Source organism: Anas acuta, chromosome 22 (assembly GCF_963932015.1).
Source record: "Anas acuta chromosome 22, bAnaAcu1.1, whole genome shotgun sequence".
Classification (NCBI taxonomy): domain Eukaryota; kingdom Metazoa; phylum Chordata; class Aves; order Anseriformes; family Anatidae; genus Anas; species Anas acuta.
This window is the reverse complement of record NC_089000.1, coordinates 6,087,138-6,094,546: the sequence shown is the minus strand read 5'-3', so window position 1 is coordinate 6,094,546 and position 7,409 is coordinate 6,087,138. Positions and strand designations below refer to the sequence as shown.

General features: G+C 50.1%; 1 protein-coding gene across 5 annotated transcripts in view; it reads left to right on the top strand.

Annotated features, from left to right (window-relative positions):
- Positions 1–1,533: 1,533 nt before the first annotated feature.
- RERE (arginine-glutamic acid dipeptide repeats) overlaps positions 1,534–7,409 on the top strand; it is a 222,667-nt gene continuing 216,791 nt past the window's right edge. For 2 of the 5 annotated variants that reach the window (XM_068658413.1, XM_068658414.1), the window contains exon 1: positions 1,536–1,822. The gene's annotated coding sequence lies outside the window, so the exon portion shown is untranslated. Of the gene's footprint in view, positions 1,823–7,409 lie in introns of all 5 variants that reach the window. The other 3 variants (XM_068658416.1, XM_068658409.1, XM_068658415.1) reach the window with 3 other exon arrangements.

Genomic DNA, 7,409 nt, shown 5'->3' with positions numbered 1-7,409 from the left:
ATCCCCCACAAATGGACTTATTTTTTGTTAACGACAAAATACAGCATCAAAATGTTGCAAATAAATGCTTCTAATGCATGTGGGGCGACATGGAGGTGAGCGGAAGGGGAGAGGGAGAGACAGAGAGGGGCTGCTGTGGAGAATTTTTGCCATCACAGAGATGGAGACTGGAGAAAGCTGAAGGCACGCCCGCGTTGTGGCAATTTGTACAGTTTTTAAGGCATACATCCAGAGACCGAGGAACGTGAAATTGTAATTAGCAGAGAAAATAGGAGAGATGGAATCAGACTCTATCAAGGACAGCTAAAGTATAGCCTCCAAAATGGCTGTGTCAGACATTTAACTGATGTGCATTTTTAGACGCTTATCTAAATTAGTTATTAGAACACAATCAACTCTGTGTCTCAACCTCTGGTGATAATGTCCCTGAAGTTATGCTAGGGATAAATTTGTCCTGCATGCTCAGGGTAAAGAACTAAATTCCTCTGATGTGCAGACCTCAAATCTCCTTGTGTGTGCCTTTCTCTTCAGTGAAAACAGTTCCCACTTCCCTCTGCTGAAGGCAATAATGTTAACAGCCTCAAACGCATCTCCTGCGATACCGCTGGAGTCAGCCATGGAGGCAGTTTATAGAGACAGCAAACAGTTGGGGTTACACAAGTGTAATTGAGGGCAAAATCTGTCCTGACAGATCCGAGTGCTTTTTCAGAAAGGAGATGTAATTCCACACGAAATTTCTCAGATCCCCGGGAAGAACGTGTGACTTTCTTTACGGCCGTGTGATTTATTTTGCTGGCCCGCGTTCCGCAGATGAAAGCCGAGGTTAAGGTTAAATAACAAGTTTGCTCTATTTATGGCGCAGGTAGCTCCGCGCTATCGCTCGGAACCGCGCGTGATAGCTGAGGGCTGAAGGGGCTCGAAAAAGCTCCTGAGTGACCTCGCGCTTTATTAATTGCCACCCAGTAATTGGCAATGCTGCTGCTGTGACAACACCCTCGCCGCACCGAGCGAGAAGCGGCAGCCTCTGGATTTTATTGCTGAGAACAAAACGCGGCGGAGGGGCTGTGTGAGGGCACCGTGGCCTGGTGGCTGGGGGGGTTCAGAACGGGTGGGGGGCTCCAGGGCGGCCTGGGGGGGCTCCACAGTGGGTGAGGGGGATGGAGGCTGGAGGGGGGCTCCCCCAAATCCTCAGCCCAGCGCTGCCCCCTGAGGGGACACCCAGTGGCAGCTCCCCCGTGGCATCAACTGGAGCCACCCCCGGGGTTGCTGCGGCGAGGCTGAGCCCCACAGACCCCAGAGGGGTCCCCCAAGGGCCGGGGGTCGCAGCGGGGCGCCCCGGGGCCGGGCGCTTTTTGTGCTCCCCCCACCTCGCCTCAGGCGCTCCGGGCCTTGCCCGGCCCTGCCCGTCCCCCCCGCTCCGCCTTCTCCTTCTTCTTTTAAATCACTTCCATCCGCTCCTCCCATTGGTCCCATCCTCCTGGCGGGTCACGGGGCGCGGCTCCTCCTCCAATCGGCGCGCCGGATACTGGCAGGCGGCGGCTCCGGCCTGGCTGCGTTGCTGGGTGCCCGCTCGCTGCGTGCTCCGTGTGTGTGTGTGTGGTGTGTGTGAGGGCAGGGAGGAGGCAGCGCCCGGCCGCTGCGCCCCACAGCCCCCGGCCCCGCTCCTTCCCCTCCCCGCCGCCGCCGCCATGCCCCTGAGCCGCCGCTGAGGCACCGCCAGGGGATCTCCGCCGCCAGGCAGCCCGAGGGGAGCCGCTCCCCGCCGCCGCTTTGTCCCGGCTGCCAGAACGGAGCCGCCGCGGATGCTGTGAGCGCCGCCGAGGTACGGGGAGGGGGGAGCCTGAGGGAAACGGGGAGAGGTGGGGGGGGGAGAGGCCCTTCCCGCCCTGCTCGGCCGCGATATGTCGCGACAAGCCCTCAGGGGAGCCCCCCGGGGAGCGGGGAGGGGGATGGTGGGGCTGTAAAGCCGGGGGTTGAGGGGGGAAAAAAGGGGCAAAAAGCCGCTTTTTGCCCCTTTTTTTTTTTTAATTATTATTCGCTCCCCGCACGCTGAGGCCGTGTTTTGGTTCCCCAGCCGGGGGAGGGAGGGCGCTGGGAGAGGGCTTCGGCTGGGGAAGGAGGGCAGGGGACACAAAGGAAGCGGCCGGGGGGGGGTCGGAGCGGGGCACCCCCACCCCCTCACAGCACCCCCCCGGCCGCGGGGAGCCCCCTTTTCCCTTCATTTTTTCCCCCCTCATTTCTCAAGCGTGAGAGGAGACGCGGTGGGAGGCAGGCAGCGGTCGAGGTTTCGCCGCCGAGCCCGGCTGCTGAAGAAATCCGCCGGGAAGCAAACAATGTGATTCATTGTTGGGGCGCCCGGCCCCTCGGACTTTTTATTTTTCGCACGCTGGCTGCAGTTATTTTGGATTTGCCCACTTCTTCCGCGGAGTTTTTGCTGGAAGCGGGCGGTGTGCTCGGGGGTGAGGAGCTGGGGATATTTTTGTGCAGTCAGCGGGCTACGGTCTGGTGTCTGTTTACTCCTGAGTTTCATTGACCGGTTTCTGAAATCAAAGGTGTTATTTTGCCTGCGCGGGGGTGGGAGTGAAACGAGAAGCCTCATCCAGCGGACCTTAATGCCAGAATTCAGTAAGAATTACGGCTCTCTCGGACCAAACCTGGAGTGGCACAATTCCCGTAGTATGCCCCCTTCTTCGATGCAAATTTTTAACCGGATAAAAACAAACACTGGGTCAAAAGGAGTGCGTGTTGTAAAAGGCGGGTGCCAAATATTCAGATGAATGGGTGATGTGTGGTGGTTTCTGTAGCCCTGGTATTACCAGGCAAACATTTGTTTTGTGTACGCTGCTCCCTTAGAACTGAGAAATCCATGGTGGCTGAGGGGTGGCAGCGTCTCTGTGATAATAAAAGCACTTCTGGTAAATGCATCTTACGTTGCCTTTCCTCCCTGAGCCCGTCCTGTAAAATTAGGAATTGGGGCTGGATTCGGTGGCCTGGTTTGGATGAGTGGTGATTGGGGAGATTTGCCTTGTTGGTTGATGAGGTCTGGAGGGGAGAGAGGGAGGTGGATGCACACAATGCCCAGGCTTGGGAGCTCATTGTTCTTTGCCGTATACTCTGCCGTGTTTGGGACTCTGCTCTCACGCAAACACGACCTCTTTTTCCTTGGGCAGTGAGAGGCAGGGAACGGGAAGCATTTTCTACCTTTCCTCCTTCTCCGGAGTGGCCTTTCGGTAACCTTGCAGAAAGCCAAAATAGTAAATTAGAAGCTAAAGGATGCCAAAACATTCTGTATGTTCTTCCCTCCTCCCCTCCCAGCGCTGGCTCGGCTTCTTTCTCTGTAAGTGAGCATATAAAGAAAGAGGGAGCACATGAGGTGAGACTCTGAAGCGCACTCTTTTGAACCCCTCGCAACTTTCTTTCATGTTCTGCCTTCTCCCCCTACCCTCGGTGAAAACCCTGGCTAGCCTGCAATAAAAATCCCTCCTCGTCAGGTTTGTGTATTGGCTTTGGGATGTTTGGTCTGGGGGCACGTGTAGAGGGAAACTGCTGCCAAGGGAGAAGGCGTTAGAGAAATGCATTGGGGTGATGAAAGTAAAAGGAAGCATACAGAGCCTGGAAGGTGATTTCGGTGTAGATAGTTTCCTTTCTTGATGATCCTGTAATGGTTTTTGTTTTTACAGCAGCATCTGTAAAAACAAAACCAATTACGGTGTGTACTGAAGCTGTGAAAAGCGACTGCTGCGTGGGGGCTGGAGCTGCTCCGCAGATCGCGTTATCGAGGTGCGGTGAAGCCTCCCCTGGCTTCCTGATAACTCCAACGGGCCGATGATATCGAGATACACAGAAGAGGGAAAGAAATAGCATCTGGGTGTGAGGAATAGATGCCGGTGGGTTAGAGCCCTTGGAAAAAGTGTATTTAGAGTAGACAGCAGTGACTGTCGTAGTTTAATGGAGCATTGACTGAATCATGAAGCTTCGAAGTTGTTTCGGACTCTTTAGCAGGCTTTGCTGTCTGGCTGGAGTAAACAGCTCCTTTCTTCTGCTTCCCTACCCAAATAAAGCGTGCTGATTGCCCCTGGATTGAGGGCACTTTTTTTTATTGTTCTACCACTCACATAGCTTTGGTTGTGGCTACAGCATGATTGTAGGTCATTGTCTGCGTGGATGCTATGACTTGAGCTCGCTGAGAGGTCCAGGGGCATACTTGTGTTGCCTCTCTGGCTTTATGATGCCTTTGGCATGTGGATTTATGCTCTGGAGCGACCGAGAGGGGGATAACTCTCCGTCTGGACAAAGCCCTTGATAGCCCTATGCGAAATGGCTTGTTTCTCAGGCAGAAAAGGTGAGTGGGGCTGGGAGAGACGGACCTGCCTTAAGCAGTAATTATGTAGCTGGGTTAAAAAATGGTGATTTCTGTGAATCTGGGAGTTCGTTTTACTGTAGTGGGTTTTTTTGTATGCATGCAGAAGTCTGTCTGGCGGAGTTGTGGGTAGAGGCTCTGTGCTGCCGCAGCACAGGGCTGATAATCAACAACAGTCACGGTTGTGAAGAGCTGTGCTCTGTGCAGTTCTTGATGCTGATTGCAGCTTAGGTGAGAAAAATGATATTCCGCTGTTGCTGTTTTACTAATCGCCGTTTTAAATAACGTGCTATTTGTCAACTTACTGTCACAGCCACAAAATGCAGCTCTCTGTCCTAGCCGTGCTGGGTGGTTGGTGTGCCCATAAAGAAGTTATTTTACTTTTGGGAGTGGGAGGGGAGAAAATTGTGCCAGGAGCATCCAGAATTTTGCAAGCCCGTGTTACTGGCTGTGTAATAGCACAGCACAACCCGTGTTATCTTCTCAGCAGAGCTGTTCATACATTAAGATTGCCTGAGGGTAGCTTTGATTTCATTACCTGCCATATTTTAGGACACTGTAAGCTCCAGTGACACGCTGTGCTCCGTGGTGTTGGCATGTGAATGCAGTACTGGACTTGTAGTTAACTTCTAATTTATAAGAAATAAGGGTGGTTGGGAAACAGTTAGTTAGGATGTTGTACTGACATGGGTGAGCAACTACACATGTTAAAAACAAAACCAAACCAGTTCCCTAACTTTGTGATGTCCATTTTTATTTATTTATTAGGCGGGTGGCCTGGTTAGGCAAGCTATTTGTAAGTTTCAGCTATTTTTCAGTCCGATTCTGCTATGGAAATGTATGGTAATTGTTTCAGTTGCATGAAATCCACACAAATCATCTTCCTTGACTTAAAAGGGGTAAGTGGTATCTGACGGCAGCTGAAATTTAAATCAATAGGCTTAAAAGAAGGCATGTATAAATCAAAACAAAACATCAACACCAAACTATCTTGTAACTCAAACAGAGCACACACAGTTCGTCTGAGATCTGTTTGTTTAGCGTGTCTGTGTGTGTTCAGAGCTGCTCGAAAGGAGCCTTGTGTCCCACTAATGTTGTCCTGTTGCACCAGGGCAATAGGAAAGTACGTGGGGTTGGTGCAGAAGGCATCACGAGGAGGTCTGCTCGTCTGCTTGTGGTTACCCGGGCTTTGGAGATGGTGTTGCTAGGAAGGAAATCAAGCCCCTTGGTGGAGCGATGGGAGGCGTTGGGGAGCAGGAGCCACAACGCAGTATTGTGCTCTTTATGTTGGGCTGCCAGCAGCATTTTACACAAGCTTTTATAACGCTGGTAGCTGTGCCCAACTGCTCTTTTCAGAGGGCCTGATGTATGAACAAAGGAGCAAACAAGATATGAATACTGCGCTGGCTCCTTTTGATTTCAGAGTCTACTGAGGCAGAGAATTGCTGTAAGTGACTGAAAAAACAAACAGATTGAAATATTAGCTGACTATTCCCATTTCAATAGTTTTTTTTTAATACAAATGTCTGTGGAGTTAGTTCACTGAGCATCCAGAATAGTGCGCTGACCTGGGGAAAAGTGAAACTAGCATGGGTACAAACATCAGTTTTCTCTCTGTGCCTAACGGGGGGACAGTGATGGCCCTTTTTGGGGGGGATTCTTAGAATTGTGTGCATGAAATGCACCGTGTCAGAGCTGGTGGTGCTTCTCTGAAATGCATGCATAAAGGATTGTAAGCATAAAGGATTTTTGGCACCTTAAATCTGATAGAAGTGCAGCTCTGAAAATGCAGAGCAACATAAGTAGTGCATGCGTTTGTTAGATTCAAAAGTGGATTTTACAAGTGAGTTACTGAAAACCAGGTAATTCTGTGAACATGTATGGTGTCTTTTGTTCCTACAGAGCATGAATGAGAGAGGTTAGTTAACTGCTGGAAAATTGAAGGTAAATGGAGGAAAATTAGGGCTTGTTAATTCTGAGGTCTTGGTTACTGTATTATACTTGAATACATTTTAAAAAATCTGTTACTGTGGTGTTACTTAATCCCTGATACTGAATCAGTTTCGGCCTGTTTCAACTATGTAGCGAGATTTCTTTCCCAGTTGGGGCTGTGATGTGGTGTTTTCTAGCGCATGCAATGAAGGTTGCAGTGTAAATTTATTTCCCTGACCGGCCATGCTAATGATGCTGATGTCCTGGTAATTCTTCTTAGGAGGCAGAGCTTGCACGTCCCGAGGCTTGCCCCCTCCATCACCAGTTTGTTCTTCTCTCTCCCCGTCTTTTGTAACAGCTGAAGGGACAAACAGCCTTGATGTGCCATGTGCTGAGTAGTGAAGCTTAAAATGCCGGGTTCAGTCTGGGCCGTGCCTTAGCGGAGATGTAATTAGAGATTTTTTTTTCCCCTATCAATTTGCTGGTTTGCACAAAACTTTGAGGAATGTCGGTTATTGCTGGGATGGCTGTCATGGCAGGCTTGGTTGAAATTCATCATGTACGAAAGTTACTTGCATGGAATGAAAGGATAAGGGCTTGAGGAGGGGGAGGAAATAAGGGGATTATGGAGTTTTTTTCCTCCAAGAAACCAGGTTAAAGGAAGTTGTCACCTTGTGCTCATAAATATTTCTGTCTGTGGCAGTTACTCGTTTGCGCTCATCTTTTCTGGTAGTCAACCATTTTGGGTTAAAACAGCCGAGTTCTTGGGCACTTTGGCCCATTTTCCTGCAGATGGAAGTATTCTTAGTGAGCAGCTGGTCTGGGAGCAGGTTTCATACAAATGTTGATTGGGATACATGGGGGAACATTCATGTTATATTATGCTAAAAAATAATCAAAGTGTTAAGGAGCAGAATTTCTTAGTAGTGAGAAATCACGGTTAAAATCTGAGAGAAGCGAGCTTTTGTTTGGTTTGACGTGGCTCTGGGTGTGTTTTTATACCAACTCCCCAACAAATGACTTATTGTGAGTCTGATTCAACTGAGGGGACAGAAAAATGTAGAGTTGCTAGCTCCTGTTTGATCTGGGATATCTGGTAAGCGATATTTATTAAATT